Source organism: Stigmatopora nigra, chromosome 1, assembly GCF_051989575.1.
Source record: "Stigmatopora nigra isolate UIUO_SnigA chromosome 1, RoL_Snig_1.1, whole genome shotgun sequence".
Classification (NCBI taxonomy): domain Eukaryota; kingdom Metazoa; phylum Chordata; class Actinopteri; order Syngnathiformes; family Syngnathidae; genus Stigmatopora; species Stigmatopora nigra.
This window is the reverse complement of record NC_135508.1, coordinates 5,252,391-5,272,673: the sequence shown is the minus strand read 5'-3', so window position 1 is coordinate 5,272,673 and position 20,283 is coordinate 5,252,391. Positions and strand designations below refer to the sequence as shown.

Sequence of the window (20,283 nt, the reverse complement as noted above, 5' to 3'; positions counted from 1 at the left end):
TTATTAACATTTGTCCATGAGATAATATTAAAGGAGATTTCATTTCAAATGTACCACAATAGTCTGGATTCTACGATTAAAAAACTAAAAACTGCCAACTTCGGCATACATAAAATTTCTATATCTGTGTATTAAAAGTTCTTACTTTAAACCAGTGGTCTCAAACCGGACCTCAAAGGGCCGCAGTGGGTGCAGGTTTTCATTCCAACTCAACAAGGATACCTTTTGCAAGTGCAATTAGTTAATTAGAGTCAGGTGCTACTTATTTTAAAGACACCTGATTGGTGAAAATGTCGGCACTGGATCGGTTGGAACAAAAAACAGGACCCACTGCGGCCCTATGTGGAACCGGTTTGAGACCACTGCTTTAAACCCTGTAGAGTTTAAACTCTGTAGATCATTTTCAGTCTTAGAAGTACAAATATATGTTCTTCCTATAATGTACTGTATTTCACTTAATCTTCCAACAAATAGGATCAGAGGGACAAAAATATATGTGTGAGGCTACCATTTTCATGACAGTCATAGCCAGAGGCTTTAACAAGCGCTTCTTTATTTAATGGATACATCAAGACAAAGCAAGCTTACTAATAAGTAAGCGAAAGATGGCAAACACAATATCAATGATAAATCACTTCCAATTTTATGGCATCTAATAAGATGATGCAAAGCCATTATTCTTCCCACCCATCATTCAAACATTTAACGTGTATTTACAAGGAACTTGTTAAAATAACTAATAATATTCAGTGGCAATTTCACTATGATATTTATTGCTTTTGAGTGTTTAAAAAGATGACATGTACAACAAACTGTCAAAATTCCCTCATTTGCATAGACAAGCTATAACTCATGATACCTTGCATTGATTTTTTTTTAACAAAACGAGTCATAAAAGAGGCATTCAACATGAGTGATAGCAGAAAGTCCTCCACAAAGTCGCACGGCAGAGACAGTTTTAGCCCCCAAAACAAATGTGCCTGAGATCAAGAGAGCCAATAAAAAGACGTATATCCTACAGCTTTGACTTATTTATTCTGTGTGGATGAACACAAGATGGAACATCTCATATATCCGCATAAATAATTTTAATTAATTGTGATAAAAGGGCTAATTTACACGCTTCACAACAAAAGCACCGTATTTTCACGACTATAAGGCACACTTAAGTCTTAAATTTTCTCCAAAATAGACAGTGCGCCTTATAATCCAGTGCACCTTATATATGGAAAAAACAGAAAACCAAAAACGAAAAACCACCACTGTCGAATATTAAAAAAACACAAATGCCTGAACTGAAACAATACTGTTAAATATGCAGATGCCATCTTAGTTAACAAAATCTTCCATCATATAGCTCCTCCCCCACTGCCAGATTTTATACAAAAAAATCCAAAGCATCAACAATGGCTGGCTTTAGATGTGACTGTGTAGTGAGTGTTTCATACCTGGAAGTCAAGAGCAATTCATTGAGGGTGAGCCTTATAATGTGGTGCGCCTTATAGTCGTGAAAATACGGTAAGCCAAACAATGTTATTTGCAGGAATCACCTATGCTCGTCAAATATTTCAGTTAGACTTGATAGTCAATGTCTTTGGTTGTGTGATAGATTTGTTAAGTGCCTCTTTGGAACCTGGAGTTTGGATACTTTCCCTCAAAAATGGTGATTAGACCAAGGTTGGGGAATTAGATTTGCCCTTATAAATACATTCAGACGATTCTGCACAAAAACTCAGTGACCCAACGCTGTCTCAACTGTCCAAGTCACAAGAGCCCATGTTGGCGTTGATTGCGAGGCTATGAGGAGTCTCTCCCTGGTGCCCTCTCAGTGTAACTCTAATTAATAGCCAATTCATCTTCTCTGATCTGAGCCAGCACACGGAGTAATATATCGTTAGTTTGGCAACCGAGCTATTAAAGTGTAATAACCAAGTACCAGCACTCAATTTGGAAGAGTAGCACATACTTAACCATGAAGTGGAAATAATTAATTTATTGGTGGATCTACTGTAACCAATCATATACTAGAATTCACAGCATGATCAGATCTGCACTTGTATGTTTAAAAACTGAAGAAAAAAGGTTTCCAGAAGAAATTGTCCCATAACACCAATTATATCCATGTGTTTGTTTTTTGAAGTTTAAGACACGTTTCCCAGAAGCATTCTGCCCAATATTAACAAGTTAAACACTGCAATCAGGGCAATGGGGAGAAAATCTGAGCAACGAATGGCAACAAGGGCAAAGAAGGGTTTGATATGCCTCATTTAAAAATGAACCTTCAACAACAATTAACCCAAACCAGGATTTTTGGTCACACTTGAATCCTATTTCAAGAAACTATTCAAAAAGCCAGATGCCAAAAAGGTATCTTCTCTAACATGAAAATTACAAAAAGAAAACTACTTCAATCACACACCCAAGTAAAATATTGTTTCAAAACTCATACTTGCATAACACAAAATCCACAAGGCTGTCTCTTGTACTTTTTGCCTGCCATCAAAGCTAAACCTTTTATAACCTATTATTCTTTTTGCTAGAACTAATGAAGTTTTTGTCTCTGCAGCTTAATGCACTAATTGACCATTTTTTTAGAGGACAGCCCAGATGGAAAAATAAGCAGCCCCTTAAAGACAGTACTCCCTTGCTCATTTCATTTGCTTCAAGTCCCTTATTAATTAAACTTTCACCAAGTCGGGATTTTTATTAAAAAGATAATGGTTGCTGTAGCATAAAATCAAAAGCTACTCTATTGTCTGGGCAGCTTTCTATTAAAAAAAAGTTTTTTTTATTTATTTTTTTTACGTAATTTCTTGTGGTAACTAAAAAAGGCCTACCTACAGGAAACTTTTTTCTTTGGTTGCTATATAAGTCAAGCCTACTAATTTCAAAATCATGAGTATTTACTGTATAGCAAACAGAGGCAGCAACATCATGCTGAGTGGAGCCTGGAGTAAATATAAGTATGTTTTTCCATCAATTGTGTGTCAAGCCATACACGCCAGACACACTGTCAGAGCCAAATATTGACAGTAATTTTAGAATCAGTCATCCACTTGATCAATTAAAGCCCATGAATGACATCAACTTTGCGACAAACTTCATAAACGTGCAAATTATAGTTGGATAAAGAGGAATGTTTGTAAACGTACCACCCCAATCAAGTGGAGCACACTATGTGGAAAGAACATGAATAAGATCCAGTTTGAAATTAACTTCGACACATGAATCAGTGAATTGCAAAAAATTAGAAACAAATAAGAGTGGACATAGCTACTGCCACTGGATTCCGCGTGACGGCGCCATTTTGTGTAGAAAAACAAATTGGATAATGTCGGCGGGCCGGATTAAAAAGCCTAAGGGCCATATGTGGCCCGCGGGCCGTAGTTTGCCCATGCTGCTTAAACCCAAAGTCAGCTAGCATACGTTTTGAGGATGCGCACTACGGAAGATGAATAAATTATTACTTAGAATCTGATATAGCCCAAATATATGCAAATAACACAAATCTGATGATACAAAAGAACATCAAATGTGAAAATCTGTGACAAAACTAATTAAGAAAACAAAACAACAACGTTCACACAGCTACTTAAGCTCCTATCACATCGAAAACAGCTAACTATAGTTATTTTGGACTTAAATGAGACTTTTTTGGATTCAAAGATGACTGCATGACATACACTTCGGTACTCTTTTAGTTTGTGAGGTGAACACGGAACATAACTGTATGTGAGCCACAGAGTTTTCTGCTTTTTCTAACCATACTTGAAACCATACTTTGGTTTAGGTAAGTGTAAGAGAGTGTTTGATGTATTGGCCAACTCGTGTTTTCCTTATATACTTAATTAGTCTTTAGATTAGAAAGCTTCTGTTCGGTCACCCTTCCTGTATTTGTCAATAAGCTCGCCTGCCCCCACCTTGGCTCTCCTCTGCCCTTTGCTTGTCTCCTGCTTGTTCCTCAATAAAAGGTGTCGATAACCTACTGATGGGGAGCTCTCAGAATTCGGCAGCTGGAAGTTGTTGTTTTTTTTATTGTTGTTGTTTTTCTGGGCAACTTCCTGAAGAACTACATTTATCTTCTATGTGTTTTTTTTAATAGATGTGGCAAGAAACCACTGTTATGTCTGGTTTTGTATGGCCAAACGTAACTACGAGTACAAAGTTAGATTTAATTGGTGAAAGAATAATGTAGCAAACAGTGCCTTGGCCAGTAGTGAGTCTAACAAACAAAAACTAATAAATTAACTGAAAAGTAGAATAAAATATATATTAAAAGAAGGGTTTAAGTACAATAAACCCATACGTTAATTACATTTAAATTAGTAATCTTATGTTTGACTGACTTAGGGATGTAAATTAACTGTGGAGGGGAGTGCTTTGCCGTTTTTTTTCCAGACAAAGATAACTTGACAATATTTTCCACCCAGTTTGCCATTTCTGTCAGACTGAAAATCCAAAAATTGCAACTAAGATGTTTCCAAGTTAAAACAGCCGTTAACAAATCATACCTCATTAGCTTTTTCTCCCCAACTGCCGAGATCGTAAGGACACGTTCTACAAAAAAAGCTACTTAACAAGAAGGAATTTATAATTAAAAGAAAAACAGTTTTCCTGTGTGCATGAAAACAAAACTGATCGTCTTTTTAAGTAAGATCATTTGAAGTCATTAAGAAGATAAGTCGAGCAGTGCATGTAATGATGTGAATTTTGCTGTATTGTTCCTCTGAGTGTATAGTAGCATCTTACTCAGGCCTAATTTGTGCCACTGCTTCCTCTTGTGAACAAACCCCAGTCATTTTTTAAACGCTGTTTAAAAATGCAGTGTGATTATCCTCTAAATTGCAACAAAGTCTTTCCCAGTGCATCTTGGGAATAAGGAGGTTAAATTTTTTAATTAGCATTTATGGATAAAAGCAAGGTCTTTGTGGCATTTCGAACATGGTATCCCAGAATGACCCCCACTTTCAAAGAGTTGTCACCCTTATGATTTCAAACTAATAGATCCGAGGGGAGGCCAGTAGTCCTGGTTTGAAGGGGTGCAATAATCACTTTGCTCTTCTGCGGCACAAAGAACGGAAAACCCCACAGGACAAGACATGTTTAAATAATCCAAAACTTTTCTTTAATTGTAGTTAAGAAAATTGGCTTGGACCTTCAGATGAAGACAGCTGCACTGCCCCATGACCATTTATTTAGAACCACTAAGGGTTCCCCTTTAAATATTTACATTGTCCCATGGTGTAGCAATATTGTCCAAGAATACGGAGATAAGAGCCATGGAGGTGTGGTCAAGTTCTCCCAATCAATTTGCTAATGGCAAAAGCTGCAATAGGAGAGCAGGATGAAATCCCTTCTGGCAAGTTGTAGTATATAAACAATGAAAAATTTATTTTCTTCTTCTGCCAAGAGTATTGCTGAAGTGGGTTGCCTTGCACTATAGCGAAGCTCAAACTACATGTCGCTGCTGTGGTAACTGTGAGGTCTCCAAACATAAATTAGTCTCTCAGGAACAACACTTTTGCACCTACTCGGGGACTAAATGTTACTAAGAGGGCTTATTATTCTTACAGAATTGGCATGAACAGACCTGGCAGCTATTGTTCTAACAAACATAAAAGAGACTTGATGCATACAAAAACTGAAGAACATAAACACAACATACCACAAGAGACAAAGGTTCAACTAAGATCATCTTTGACCTTCAAATCCTAAACAATGGGCATATCCCTCCCTTAGAGAGCAAGGTGCCCAGACATTTCCTTTCCAACCCTGGGGACAGAGGGCAACCCAGTACCTGTTATGATAATAGAACACAATCTCTTGGGGGTTGCGGGTATAATCTGTATATCTCTTGAATGCCACATTATCTATACACTCCTTTTCTACTCTAAGATCTTTCTTGAAGGCCCAACTATTTGGATATGGGCATGTCAAAGTCAACATATTAAAACAGCCCTAAGGGCAATAATGTCAGATCATAAAGAGTCTGTAGGCAAGACTTAGACTGGGATTTGCGGTGTTGGCATTAACTGCTACTTGAAGGAATTGCTAAGGTCGACATAAGACCACAAAAAGTAGGATTTTGAAGAATGGGTGTCAGGTTTAAAATCATTTACATTCAATAACTTCGGATCAGAGGTAGCACACGCAGAGTCGGCTTGATGAGATTTTCAAAGACTTCAGCTGAAGGAGGGGTCAGAGTAGCCAGCACTGGGAGATGTGTCCATCCCCTAGCCTGACCAGTTCGAATCCCTACCTACCCCCAACAGTTGAGCTAGTTTTATTAACAAAGGGTCATGTGACCTAGCTTTGTTTGGTTACGTGTAAATAAGCATACCCAGAATATTGAGTCTTGAATTACGTGTAGTTGGGTAATCTGAAGTAGTTCCCTATTTGTCAATCGAAAACTCAGTCAATGTATATGTCGTATTTTAAACATAATTAAAGCTTCTCTGATGGACAATTTGTGTATTGTGAAGATGCTTATCACACATTAGGGGAAAATATTATTAATATCAACCAAAACTGGGATTCTGTCATCCACTGCATCCATGAACAATCAAAACAGAGTATTAAAACATAAGGAAAAATAAGGGGAAAAAAAACCTGTTGCGCTGACATTTTGTTACAACTCACCGCAAAACATGCCCATCACAATGGTCCGTTGTGTAGGGAATCTGTGTTGAGATCACCATGGTGATGCCTCTCTGCCTCCTGAGGTTCCCAGGTGGTGGTTGTAGAGTTCATGGGGGGAGGACAGCAAGAGAGTAAAGTAAGCAACAACCAAAAGTGCAATGATAAAGAAAATGACTTTGAACAAATGATTCAAAGATATCTTAACATATATAATAGTTCAGGCGGGGTTGATCTAATGAGCATAGCTAAGAAAGTAAATCAGACGTGGGCAGAACTGAGTAAACAAACACTGTTGCAGAAAAGAATATTTGAAAATAATAACAATACAGTCATGAACTTGAGATACGAGCTGAATGCGTTCCGGGACTGAGCTCGTATGTCGATTTACTCATATCTCAAATCAACGTTTCCTATAGAAATTAACTAAATACAAATTAATTTGTTCCCACCCTCTGAAAAAAAAACATCAAAAAACTGGATATTACAATGAAAAAATGTTTTTATTGGTTGTAATTCACCATCTGCTAACAGAGTAACATATAATTATTAGTTATGATGTCTAATAATAAAATTAAACATTATTCAAGGCAACGTGGAGTTTGCGGATGGGGGAGAGACTAGAGAGATGCACTCGTAACGTAACAAACTTTAAATTTAACTTAAATGAACATCGATTCCTATACACACACTTAAAAAATATTTTATCTTACTTGACATTAAATGTAAACGTTTTTGTGCAAACTAAATGCAATGCTCCGCCCAGTTCTTGTACAAATCTTCGCAAAAGGGAGATGCAGCGAGAAAGACAGTGTGCTGAAATCATAAGCAGCCTATCGTGGCCACCTAGCTACCTCGTATGCTCATATCTCAAAATTTGTCTCGTATCTCAAGGTAAATATTTGCACGAATTATTTTCCGTATCTCAAATTCCTCGTATGCCGTATGTAAAAGTATTACTGTTGGGTGAGCAACGTTTTAAACATCTCTCTCAGGATATATTATCCTTCCTTGGAAGACAAAAAAACACATAGATGGCATTAAACTGTGCAAGAAAAAGGAAAATTCCAACTGTACACCACCAGCTCCAATTGTTGTTAGTGATGTTAGTGAAAAAAAGACTGTTCTAATTAGTGTGAGCATAAAAATTGCCCACTTTTCACTCTGGATTAAGATTAATGTGCCACATCTGAGTTGATTAATGCATATGGATATAATAACATTGCCAACCCTGTTTAGAAAACACAGGGTGACGGCACATTGGACTGTGAGCTTAGAACAGAGTATAAATAAGCACTGCATTGGATTTCCATTAAAGCAACATGGTTGAACAACTGTTACAAGTAAGTGGCAATTTATTAAATGAGTTAATTGGTCACTAGTTCTTCCAATTTAATCCAATACTTGTTTTCTGGACCACACCCAACGTGGAGGGAGTTCCTTTAAATTCAGCATTCCGCTGAAGGCAGAACTCTCCCAATTGGATCTTTAATGTGTCTTCTAAATCCCAGAGGAAAATCTTATTACTTAATATGTCCAAAAATGGGTGTTTTAAAGTCTTGACGAGGTGCCAGATGGTGCATTGCCATTGAGAAGGTAAAACATAACCTTCACCCAGCGTCTAAACGCCCTCAGTTTCTCCTTGAACAACTACCCTATATAGTGCACCTCTGGTCCCAAAGTGGCCAGCTGGGAATGGTGCGTCTGTGCTGACGTCTCTCCTAACCTTGGACAGTCGAAGGATTACCGTGAATTTACACTCAATGCTCCTTCTTTCCTTAAGACTTATTAGGAATGATAATGAGCTCAGAAAGGGGCTGTATGTCCCTTTCTCAACTCGGTGACTTGTTCCATTCTCCAACCCCTACAACTTCAAATGTGTCTCATTCTCAAATCTATTGAAAATGCCAACATTCAATGGCCAAAAAAAGCCATTTTCATTCATGTATGAAATGTACAGTGTTCCCTCGCTTATCGCGGTTAATGGGGACCGGGACCACCCGCGATAAAGGAATTTCCGCGCAGTAGGGATTCCCCTTCAAAAATGCTTTATTTGAATTTAATTCAAAAGATATATAATTTTTTCAATTTATTTATTTTTTATTTTATTTTTTAAAATTTTTACCCCCCTGTATACAGTACACCATATAGAATACGGGTAGAGCGAGTGAAATTCATGTTATAACAAAAAAACTGTAAAATATGTTGTTTCAATGTAATATTTGTATATTTTTTTTAATTTCCCAAAAAAATCCACGAAGCTCTGCGTCCGCGATAGCTGAACCGCGAAGTAGTGAGGGAACACTGTATACCAATCAATATTTATTTCATGGCCATACTTCATTCTGTTTGTCTTTGTGATTTGTTTATTTAGCTTGGGAATTTTCCATCAGTCCCAGATGAGGGTTAACACACGGAATTCAATTCTCCTTGAACCTCCATTATATTGGATTTTTTCTACTGGCTGATTAAGCAAGCAAAAATACAAAAATGAAATTTCCTCTCTATTGAAAAACAAAAAAAATCAAGGTGATTAAAAAAAAAAGATGTGATGCTAGTATACTAGCACATATTAAAGGCACTATATTTTTTACAAGGCCAAACACTATGCTTGTGTGAATTTGTACACAAAATCATTACACAAAGGGGCAATTGATAAAGCTTATGAGCTGGGAAAGAAAACTAATGGCTCTTGAAGCCTGTCAAGCGGTGCCTGGGATTACTGATGCTTATTTGACATTAAAAGACAAGGGGTCCACAGCCAAGGTCAAAGAGAGGCAGAATGCACATGGGTTTAATTCCACATACCCTGTTGACAGATGCAGATGGGTACTTATGAGATATGACGCATCTCATCGACTGAGAGGGCTGCAGGAATTAAAAACAATTGTGGCACCGCAAGACAATTAACAAATGCATGGCCAAAATATTAGATTTTGCTTATCTTTAGGAAAGAATAGCAATATAAAACAAAACACAGACAGCTAAACCTGAACAAATTGTGAAAAATTTGGCTTTTTGAGCAATCTATGCATACCTTAAAGTGTAGTACAGATCTAGCAGGAGTCAGGCTAAGTTGAAAATGTCCAACCTTTGCAATCAAAGACTATAAAGGTAGTTTGGTCCACTAAAGAGTTCTTGTTTGGTGTAACATGACTTTTTTTGTCCTCCCTGATCTATCCAGATGAGTTAATAAAAAAACAAGAATATTAAACTTGTTCAATATTTTTCAATTCCATATCCCAACAAATGTGTAACCCTTGATTTTGCTCGAAAAAATGAAACGGAACAATGACCTTTTAGGATGCAAAAAGAAAATGAACTCTGAAAATCAAACTGCAACTGTATTACCATTTAGTAGTTTCTTCCACATTATGAAAGATAATGACATACTGATAAAGACAAAGAAACATTAGGGAAGGGAGGCGGTGAGCGGTCAAAAGACAGGAAAAGAAATAAGGGGCAGTATGTTTGACAGATGGATATTGCCGTGTCACATCAATGCTAAACAGAGATGGGAATCTATGCCACCAGTCAGACAGTGAAGGTTGGATGATGTCCAGATCAAGACAGACCTTCATGGAGCAGAAGACCTGTGCCGTCACATTCCATACTGATGGAGCACTAACTTATCATATATGTCTTTTTGTCTGTGCGGGTGGGGGGTTAAAGTGCAGCTCACCCATAGCTGCAATACATGCAGCCGGACTATTGTACTTGGCAGTGTCACTGGCTGTAGGTCATTACAGTCAGTGATCTCTTGATATACTGTATAGGTCTCCATCAGAATCAAGTTACCCTTTAATCTGTCCGTGACCAGATGTTTGGTGGCCGGGCGTTTGGTGGCCGGGCGTTTGGTGGCCGGGCGTTTGGTGGCCGGGCGTTTGGTGGCCGGGCGTTTGGTGGCCGGGCGTTTGGTGGCCGGGCGTTTGGTGGCCGGGCGTTTGGTGGCCGGGCGTTTGGTGGCCGGGCGTTTGGTGGCCGGGCGTTTGGTGGCCGGGCGTTTGGTGGCCGGGCGTTTGGTGGCCGGGCGTTTGGTGGCCGGTCTTTTGGTCGCCAGTCAACTGTACTCAGATATTAAACAGTACTTAGATATTAAACAGTACTTAGATATTAAACAGTACTTATTTATTAAACAGTACTTAGATATTAAACAGTACTTAGATATTAAACAGTACTTAGATATTAAACTCTCTCTTTTAGATATTAAACTCTCTCTCATGAATATAATTTTGAGAGCTGGTGTCAACAGTAAACTCTGTCACCATTTGACCGACAACCAAAAGGGACAAAAAGACCGGCGACCAAACGTCCAAGCACCAATCTCTCTTATACTGTCAATCAGTTGACAGAAAATACAAGCTGATTTCCTAACATAACATGTATTACTTGTGTGGTTTCTTTGCATGCATGAATGGACAAAACAAAACTGCTGTGTGATGGCAAATATCAACAAAGTACACACATTAAGTACAATAGAAAAAGAATCAAAGCACAAAAAAAAGGGACATTGAAATGATAAAATTGAAAAACAGTCATTGTTTACCTTATGTTGTACTAGCTGTGGCATTTTAAAAAAGATGATGGCTTTCCATGAATGATCTGTTTAACCAAAGACAGGAGGGGAAGGAGAGAGAGAGAGAGGGGGGAAGGATAATTAATTACTTGTGTGAGCTATTGCATGTGAGAGACAATAAAACCTGCCTGGTCGCCATGGATATGACATATTTGCTCTGAAAACAACACAATAATTAGCAAAGGCGAAAGATCCGGCGAGAATGTGAGAGACCTGAGTTTTAAAGTGCCAGTCATCTATTCTTGTCCTCATCTTCATCCTTGAAATTACAAACAAATAAACACCAGTTAGAATAAATGGGAAGTATTTGAGAGATAGAAAAGGCATGTGAATTAAAATCTTACATCATGATGGTGTTTTAGAGTGATTGCAACTAAGCAAACAGGCAGTTTTTAGACAGATTGTTTGTTCTACGGGAGGTAGAAGTCATTAAACCTGCCTGTCAGATACTGAGAGCAAACTTGTGCAGAATTATATCACACAACTTGTGTGCTCTAGTGCGTAAACATTCATGAAATATTGTAAGCGTTTACTCGCTATCTAATTGGGAATAAATGATGTGACTTGATATCCTATTTTTCACAAGTGAATCGTGAAACTAGATAAATGAGCAAGGAAACTAATCATTTATAGAAAACAAATGAAGTAAAGCAAAAAAAAAGGGAAAATGCAGAACTTCTGTCTGTTCTAAGCACTCAATATTAAATTAAATTTGAAATAAACTAAATTATTTACTATTTACATCCTGTTTCCTGCAAGTTACAATACGTTTTCTTAAAAAAAGACAGTTTCATCACTTTTTTAACAGAATCGTGAAACTAGATAAATGAGCAAGAAAACTAATGAAGTAAAGCAAAAAAAAGGAAAATGCAGAACTTCCGGGATCTAAGCACTTAATATTAAATTAATTTGAAATAAAATAAATGATATAGTATTTACATCCAGTTTCCTGTAAGTTACAATACGTTTTTAAAAAAAAATAAAATAAAATAAAAAAAAAATTAAAAAGCAGTTTCATCACGTTAATATACAAAACACGACTTTGGCTAATGCATTTGTGTTCGTTATCGACATCGAACAGTGATAAAGTTACATTAAACGTCTAAACTTGAGTGAAATGTGTGTATATTTCATGACTTTGGACAGGGTTCGAGCTTTAAAAGTTTGTAGTTTGTGATGAGAGGGCGAGTGTTAAAAGGTGGAGGGGGGCAGGACAGCATGATCCACCGGCGGCTCCAGGAGTCTTCGATGCCGGGGGAAGAGTCGTCAACGACGGGGAGAGAACGCGACTCCCCTCGGTGAAGCCCCTGGATGTGGCTATAGTAGTACGTACTACTTTCCCAGGTCCCCTCCCTTTTCATTCCAAACTGTACGCACTACTGCTTCGTCTCCACTTCGGACTTTTTTTACGCATGGGGAGTGAAACATGCAAAGCATATTGGGAGGAAAAGCCAAACTCTTACCTGTGTGGACTTTGTCGTCCTGTCGTCACTTGAAACTACAAGCAACCCACGTGCGGTGAGTGGCGTCTTTACGGTAGTTTTCATATTATTTGATTTTCATCATCAGTCGTAATATTGATTTCAGGAGGAGGTTGTTTTCCTTTTTTATTATTGTGTCATATTCTAATTTCTTATAAGGTGCGTCGCTCGGAAGATGTGCCCTGGAGACACTGGGAAGAGGAGTCCGTAATTTAATTTGTCGCTTCATTGATGTGGCATGGAAAAAGTGGCCTGGATTTATCTTGACTTTGAACATTTCCCAAATACGTACAACTCTCGCAAACTTTTAGTTTCACTGTATTTGCTGAGCACAATAGAAAAAAAACGTTTAAAAAATCATATTTGAGAATGTATTTATATCATGGGCAGCCCAGTGGCGCAAGTGGTTAGTGCGGGTACGAGGAAACTACGGCCCGCGGGCCACATACGGCCCCGCTAGGCTTTTTGACCGACCCGCCGACGTTGTCCAAATAAATTTTTTTTCTTCCCAAGATGGCGCCGTCACGCGGAAGCCAGTGGCAGTAGCTCTGTCCACTCTCATTTGTTTTTTGTGTGTGTTTTACACCCCTCTATCTTTTTTAAATGACATTTTATTATTTCTTAATACATTCCTTTGTACTTTACTTTGTACTTTATACTTTTTACTTTAATGATGAGTGATGAGAATGTTAATACGTTTGTGTCATTGTAGAAATCAGTTGGCCCGTCTGGTACCCACTGCAAGGTGTATATGGGGTCCAAACCCAATTCTTGACCAGGTATGGGGAAAAGTATTCCACAGAAATGGGTGTAGGTTTTCGTTCAAACCCTTCAAGAGGACACCTTTTCACCAATCTGCAGTCCTAAACATGCAATCAGTGGATTGCAATCAGGTGCTTTTCTTTCCAAAGAAACCTTATTGGATAAACCCATGGTGGGTAAACCGGCCAATGGGGGTGCATCTTTTTCTACCAGCCTATTCAGCACAGACCGTTTGACCAATGGGGTTTCTGCAGAAACAAGAAACACCTGAGTTTAGTATAAAGATTCTCAAAACTAGATAGGTGGAAGGGTGGTTAGTGCGTCACAGCCTTACAGGTCTGAAGGATTCTCAAAACTAGATAGGTGGAAGGGTGGTTAGTGCGTCACAGCCTTACAGGTCTGAAACTGAGGCTTCAATCCCAGGTTTGGACTGTGTTTATCTTGCATTTTGTGGTGATTATATTAAAAAATGAATAAACTAATTTCACCATTCATAGCAGGGCTCAATTGGCTTAAAGTGGTGGCGATAACTCAAAATGGTGCATGCTTCCTTGTTTTCAAAGTTGTTATATCAATATTTCACTGGTTTTCGAGATAGCCTCAGTCCATGGCCATCTAGTCTGAAAAAAAAATGTTCACTATAACTCCTCCCTTGTAATTTGGAATGTTTGTATTAAATTAATTTCACTGATCCTTTGTGCTTTCCCATTTGCAGAATACATGTACAGTACATAATCTCCTCTTTAGGTTTCTCCTTACCTTCCTCGCAGTCTCTGTAATTAATCGATAATATACTGCATATTATTCTGAGCATGATGCTCCTTGAAGTAAAGCACATTGGAGGTGAATGTATTTGAAACTTTCCTTATCTAAATTCTGCTCTTACACCATCTATTGACACACCAATTATTGATAATTAGCAGTTCTCTAACACATTGTGCTGTAGATAAAGAATCAAAAGCATAATGCCTACTACAAAATAATCGTTATATTAATATCAATAAATCAACAAAAAATGAAGAGCACACATCTTTTAGATAGATACCCCCACAGGGAAAGAATATACATACATTCTAAACGTGTCTGTGTCTAGTTCACATGTGTCAAAGTGGCGGCCCGGGGGCCAAATCTGGCCAGCTGCATCATTTTGTGTGGCCCGGGAAAGTAAATCATGAGTGCCAACTTTCTGTTTTAGGATTAAATTAAAACGAAGAGTATAGATGTATATTAAATTTCCTGATTTTCCCCTTTTTAAATCAATAATTGTAATTTTTTATTAAAAATTTTCAGTATTTTTAGTTCAAAAATCATTTTGGAAAATCTAAAAAAATATTTAAAAAAAAGCCTAAATAAACATTTTTTAAATCTATAAAAAATGAATATTCAGGGATTTTAATCCAGTTCTTTTAATCCATTCATAAATTTAAAAAAATCTAAATATTATATCTAGAATGGTCCGGCCCACATGGTCTAGTCCATGTTTTTGTTTACTGTCATTTTTATTGGCAATGAAAAATACATTCTGGCATTTTCCCATCTTTATTCATTCATAAATGTACATACCTACAACAATCCAAAACATATAAAGAGTCAGAAGTTTAAAATCTCTGGATTATCGTTCATATACCGTCTTGTAACCTTGACTCTGTTAGCAAACTGCAACCCGTCTGTTCACACCGTAAGCATGCCATCCATCAGTGGGTTCTTCCTGATGTTGCAATACTGTGATACCGAATAATAAAGAAGTAGGAAAGACCAGAAAATCAATAGATTATTCTGCAGATCACTTGATTCAGTAATGATCCGCTCCATTTGTTGCCCGTCGCTGATTCATAACTCCTACTACACTCCAAGGGCGTAGCAATCCCACCTCTGCCCTGCTGACGCAATTGCCAGTCGCACTAATTATATAAAACATTAAAAGCTAATCACAGGTCAAAGCAAGGTTAGAAAAGACACATTGTTTGCTTTGTTTCTTTCTAAAATGTGCATTTCAGATTGTTTTTAATAGGCGGTTAAGGAAATATTTATGTCACAATGACATAATACTTATCTTGACCTGCAATGATATGATTATAGTGTTGACACTCTTTTATGGTTTTGCTATATATTTTCTCTGTGTTTAGGCTAGGGGTGGGCAAACTTTTCGGCCCGGGGGCCATATTGACTTTAAAAATTGGACTGATGGGCCGGTTCAGCACAAGATACGATGCAACTAAAAAAGTGCATCCGTTAACAGTACATATGAAAAATAAACAGAAAAAAAAGCTCTTAAGTATTAAAATACTCATCACTCATCATTAAAATAAAAAGTGTAAAGTACAAAGTAAAGTAGAAAAGAATGTATTAAGAAATATTAAAATGTAATTTAAAAAAAGTTAGAGAGGCTGTAAAACATGAAAAACAAATATGAGTGGACAGAGCTACTGCCACTGGCTTCCGCGTGACGGCGCCATCTTGGGGAATAAAAAAAATAATATTTGGACAACGTTGGCGGGTCGGATTAAAAAGCCTCGCGGGCCGTATGTGGCCCGCGGACCGTAGTTTGCCCATATCTGGTTTAAACCGATGATCATAGTTCTTAATGTGAAATAGAATGTTTACTAACTATTCACTAGTACTTGGCTTACCTGGACAGCAATCATAAAATGCTAGTGAACCTATTTATTATTAATTATAGGAAGTATTAAATTGTGCAAAAAAAAGCTTTTTTGCTCCACAAAATTATGCTGCCGAATTATTTTTTCCAAAGGGGTAAAACATACTCTGATCATCCGTAGTAGTTGCTCTCTTAAGTCGTACCCAAAATGGACACTTCAGTACAACTATAAACTTTTATGAACCAATTTGCAATGATCGTTCCCAGCAAATAAAATGTGGGAAATGGTGTAGCTCCACTTTGTAACAGCTCCTTTTCCAGTTTGCAATTCCATTTCTTCACTTCCAAAAATCTAACCAGCTGCACATCCGAAGGTAAAAACAATTACCGTATCTTCACGACTATAAGGCGCACCCTCAATAAATGATTTTTTTCCATGTATAAGGCGCACTGTATTATAAGGCGCACTGTCTATTTTGGAGAAAATTTAAGAGTTTTAAGTGCGCCTTATAGTCGTGAAAATGCGGTAATTGAGCCAGCCATTGTTGATGTTTTGGAATTTTTGTATATGATCTTGCAGTGGGGGAGGAGCTATATGATGGAAGATTTTGTAAACTAAGATGGCATCTGAATATTTAACAGTATTGTTTCAGTTCAGGCGTTGGCGTTTTTTAATATCTGACAGTGGTGTTTTTTTCGTTTTTGGTTTTCTGTTTTTTCCATATATAAGGCGCACTGGATTACAAGGTGCACTGTCTATTTTGGAGAAAATTTAAGACTTAAGTGCGCCTTATAGTCGTGGAAATACGGTACCTACAGTACATTTGCCACTATTGTACTCGGATGTTTTAGTATTTTTGAAGACCCCACCAATGTACATGACTTTCTATTGGAGTCATTCTAGTTGCAACATGAAAAATAAAGCACATTTAGAGGGAATGACTATTTTTGAAATGATCTTGGAAAGACAAATTGCATTTGTTTTTTTTGGTATAATAGTTTGAATAGCTGTTTTTTGATACAACTACTAATTGTGTATTTTACTGAAGAACTCCATGCGCATATTGTTAGGAAAACCAGTTCTTCTAGTCAGCCTCATTTTATTGTACTATTGGAATAACCTTGAAATGACTAATAAACTCATCTGTACCGAACAGTGACCTCATTGTCAATTTGTAATGTGACAGACATATCCAATCACGTTTTGCTTAGCTCTATACTTTGTGAGTTCCTCGGAGTATATATACACAGTGTTACACACTAGACAAAGGTCCAAGTTCAAAGTTATTGAAGAAAATTTTATTTCACAATAAATATAGAAAAAGAAACTTCAGGTGAAAAAAACCTTGGTACTTGTTTTATGTTGTTTTTGTCTAAAAGATGTCAATTTTTACCCCAAAATAAGTGACACTTTTTCCATGTAACTGACTTAACATTCCTAAAATATAGTTTTGTGAAATATCTTGTTTGTGAGGTTGTTAATTGGAGAGAGAAAAAATATGGCTATAACAGAGAGTTTGGATGAGTTCAATGTGTGTTGGTTAGATTACTAGATTGAGGAAACTTTTCTGCGAAGCAAGGATTTTGGTCAGTGATGATGACGCATTGTTTTGCATCTCTCCAGTGTTCAGAGCCTGAACAAGGTCAATTAATTCTGAGTCATATTAAGGGGGCAAAGCAAGTGTCACTTGCCTTAATCAAATAAAAATGCTCTATTGTCCTTTAGTAGGTGGTTCTCTTGCAAGTTAAAAGTGCAAGCAGCTGCCTATATGTAGGTATTGTTTTTTTTTCTCGTATTGTACAGCATTTTTTTTATTTATTAATTTAGAGATTAGCTGGGTGTCCCCCGCCTCTGGCCTGAAGTCAGCTGGGATAGGCTCCCACACCCCCTGCGACCCTTGTGAGGATAAGCGGTCTAGAAAATGAATGAATGATTTATTTATTTTTGAGTTCCAATTGTGGTTGAGTGGTAGTTAAAAATTCAAAAGCTTTACAGTCAAAACTTGAGGGTCACATTTGATCAATGTTCTAACTTTATGTTTTCAAGTGAATTTCAAAACTACCTCACTGTATGAACGTATGTGTATTGAATATTTATAACAGATTTTTTAACACTTTTTAATACGATTCAATTACTTAATCTCGTGACCGGACGTTTGGTCGCCGGACGTTTGGTCGCCGGACGTTTGGTCGCCGGACGTTTGATCGCCGGTCTTTTGGTCGCCGGTCTTTTGGTCGCTGGTCTTTTGGTCGTCGGTCTTTTGGTCCCTTTCGGTCGCCGTTTTTTTGGTCGCCGGTCAAGTGTACTTAGATATTAAACAGTACTTAGATATTAAACTTTCTCTATTGAATGTAATTTTGAGAGCTGGTTTCAACAGTAAACCAGTTGACCGGCGACCAAAAGACTGGCGACCAAAAGACTGGCGACCAAAAGACTGGCGACCAAAAGACTGGCGACCAAAAGACTGGCGACCAAAAGACTGGCGACCAAAAGACTGGCGACCAAAAGACTGGCGACCAAAAGACTGGCGACCAAAAGACTGGCGACCAAAAGACTGGCGACCAAAAGACTGGCGACCAAAAGACTGGCGACCAAAAGACTGGCGACCAAAAGACTGGCGACCAAAAGACTGGCGACCAAAAGACTGGCGACCAAAAGACTGGCGACCAAAAGACTGGCGACCAAAAGACTGGCGACCAAAAGACTGGCGACCAAAAGGGACCAAAAGAGCGGCGGCCAAACGTCTGAGCACCTTTTAATCTGTGTCGAAAATACTAAAACAGTGGGACTTTAAAACACATCAAGTATAGTTATTACAGCCCCTGTGAAAATGTTTCCTGCTTCCATGTTTGCATGTTTTAAGCAGCAGCTATTAAGAGCGGTTGACTTCGTCCTCAGTACCTCCAACAGGAAATTAAGGTTGTCTGAGAAGACTACACTATCACCACAATCTATTTTTTTTTCTCAAGAGAAATGTTATATTCCAACAGAACAAAGTTGTTTATTCGACAGGTAAGTGTGTCCTTGTAAGTTTTAATGAGATTTGCAATATTAAAATGCAAGTCCTTCTCCACTATGCAAAATTACAACCAAATTCCAGCTTCGGAACAGTGCTATTGGCCATATGTCGACAATACAATGCCCAGGTAATTTTAATACATTCCTAATCAGCTCGCAAGGCTTCTGAAATAACACAGTTAATGGGAAAGTGAAGAGTCAGCAAGGTCTTTCACAGCTGTGGTCTTTAATAAGATTTGAGAGGCATTAAACAACACTGCAGTCAATGTCACGTTGGGCTGCTCTTGCTGTCTACAACCGCAGCAGAGGGAAACAAGAAGAGGCAAATAAGGGAGGCGTGGTGACAAAAACATGGTCATCTGTTTCAAAAGAGCTGAAATCTGATCTCCAGGGAGAGAGAGACGCAGTCGGAGGTACTATACGTATCATCTCCCACTGATCATTCATGCTTTCTAATTACAAGAGGTGAGGAGGGCCATCATTTTATCGTATTTGTTTTGCATCACTGCAAAAATAGAAAATGAGGATTCGCCCAGCTGCAGCAATTTACTTCATTTCAACCTTGATTAAAAGAAAATTAATTGCCAAATCTCTCATTATGTTGCGCTCGGCATTTGACGACGTAAATGAAAAAAATCGAAATTGTCCGTCATTGGCTTTAAGTGCACGTGGTGTTTTAACTTTCAATTTGTATGAAGACACTTTTTACTATGGTGAAGCGCAGTTGAAGTACAGTATGTCACTATACTTACAAGAAGTTTTTTATATATATATATATATATATATATATATATATATATATATATATATATATATATATATATATATATATATATATATATATATATATATATATATATATATATATATATATATATATATATATATATATATATATATATATATATATATATATATATATATATATATATATATATATTGATTTTAATACAACTAAATATTTTAATACAGATAAATAAACCTCATTAAACTAGATGGGTGATTAGAAAAAACATATGTATATATAAATATAGATATCTATATCTATATATACATATGTTTTTTTCTAATCACCCATCTAGTTTAATGAGGTTATTTATTTGTATTAAAATAAAAATAATAATTTAAGGCTTTGTCATCATTATTTACTCGATAAAAGCGTAATTGTCATCATACCCAGAAACTGCACATGACGAAATTGGTAGTGCTT

The 20,283-nt window shown here is 37.3% G+C and overlaps 1 protein-coding gene across 1 annotated transcript in view; it reads right to left on the bottom strand.

Annotated features, from left to right (window-relative positions):
* casz1 (castor zinc finger 1) overlaps positions 1 to 12,978 on the bottom strand; it is a 196,594-nt gene extending 183,616 nt beyond the window's left edge. The window contains exons 1-4 of the mRNA XM_077739485.1: positions 12,676 to 12,978; positions 11,426 to 11,471; positions 11,183 to 11,238; positions 6,640 to 6,717 (exon numbers count right to left, since the gene is read on the bottom strand). The gene's annotated coding sequence lies outside the window, so the exon portion shown is untranslated. The remainder of the gene's footprint in view (positions 1 to 6,639; positions 6,718 to 11,182; positions 11,239 to 11,425; positions 11,472 to 12,675) is intronic.
* Positions 12,979 to 20,283: the final 7,305 nt, after the last annotated feature.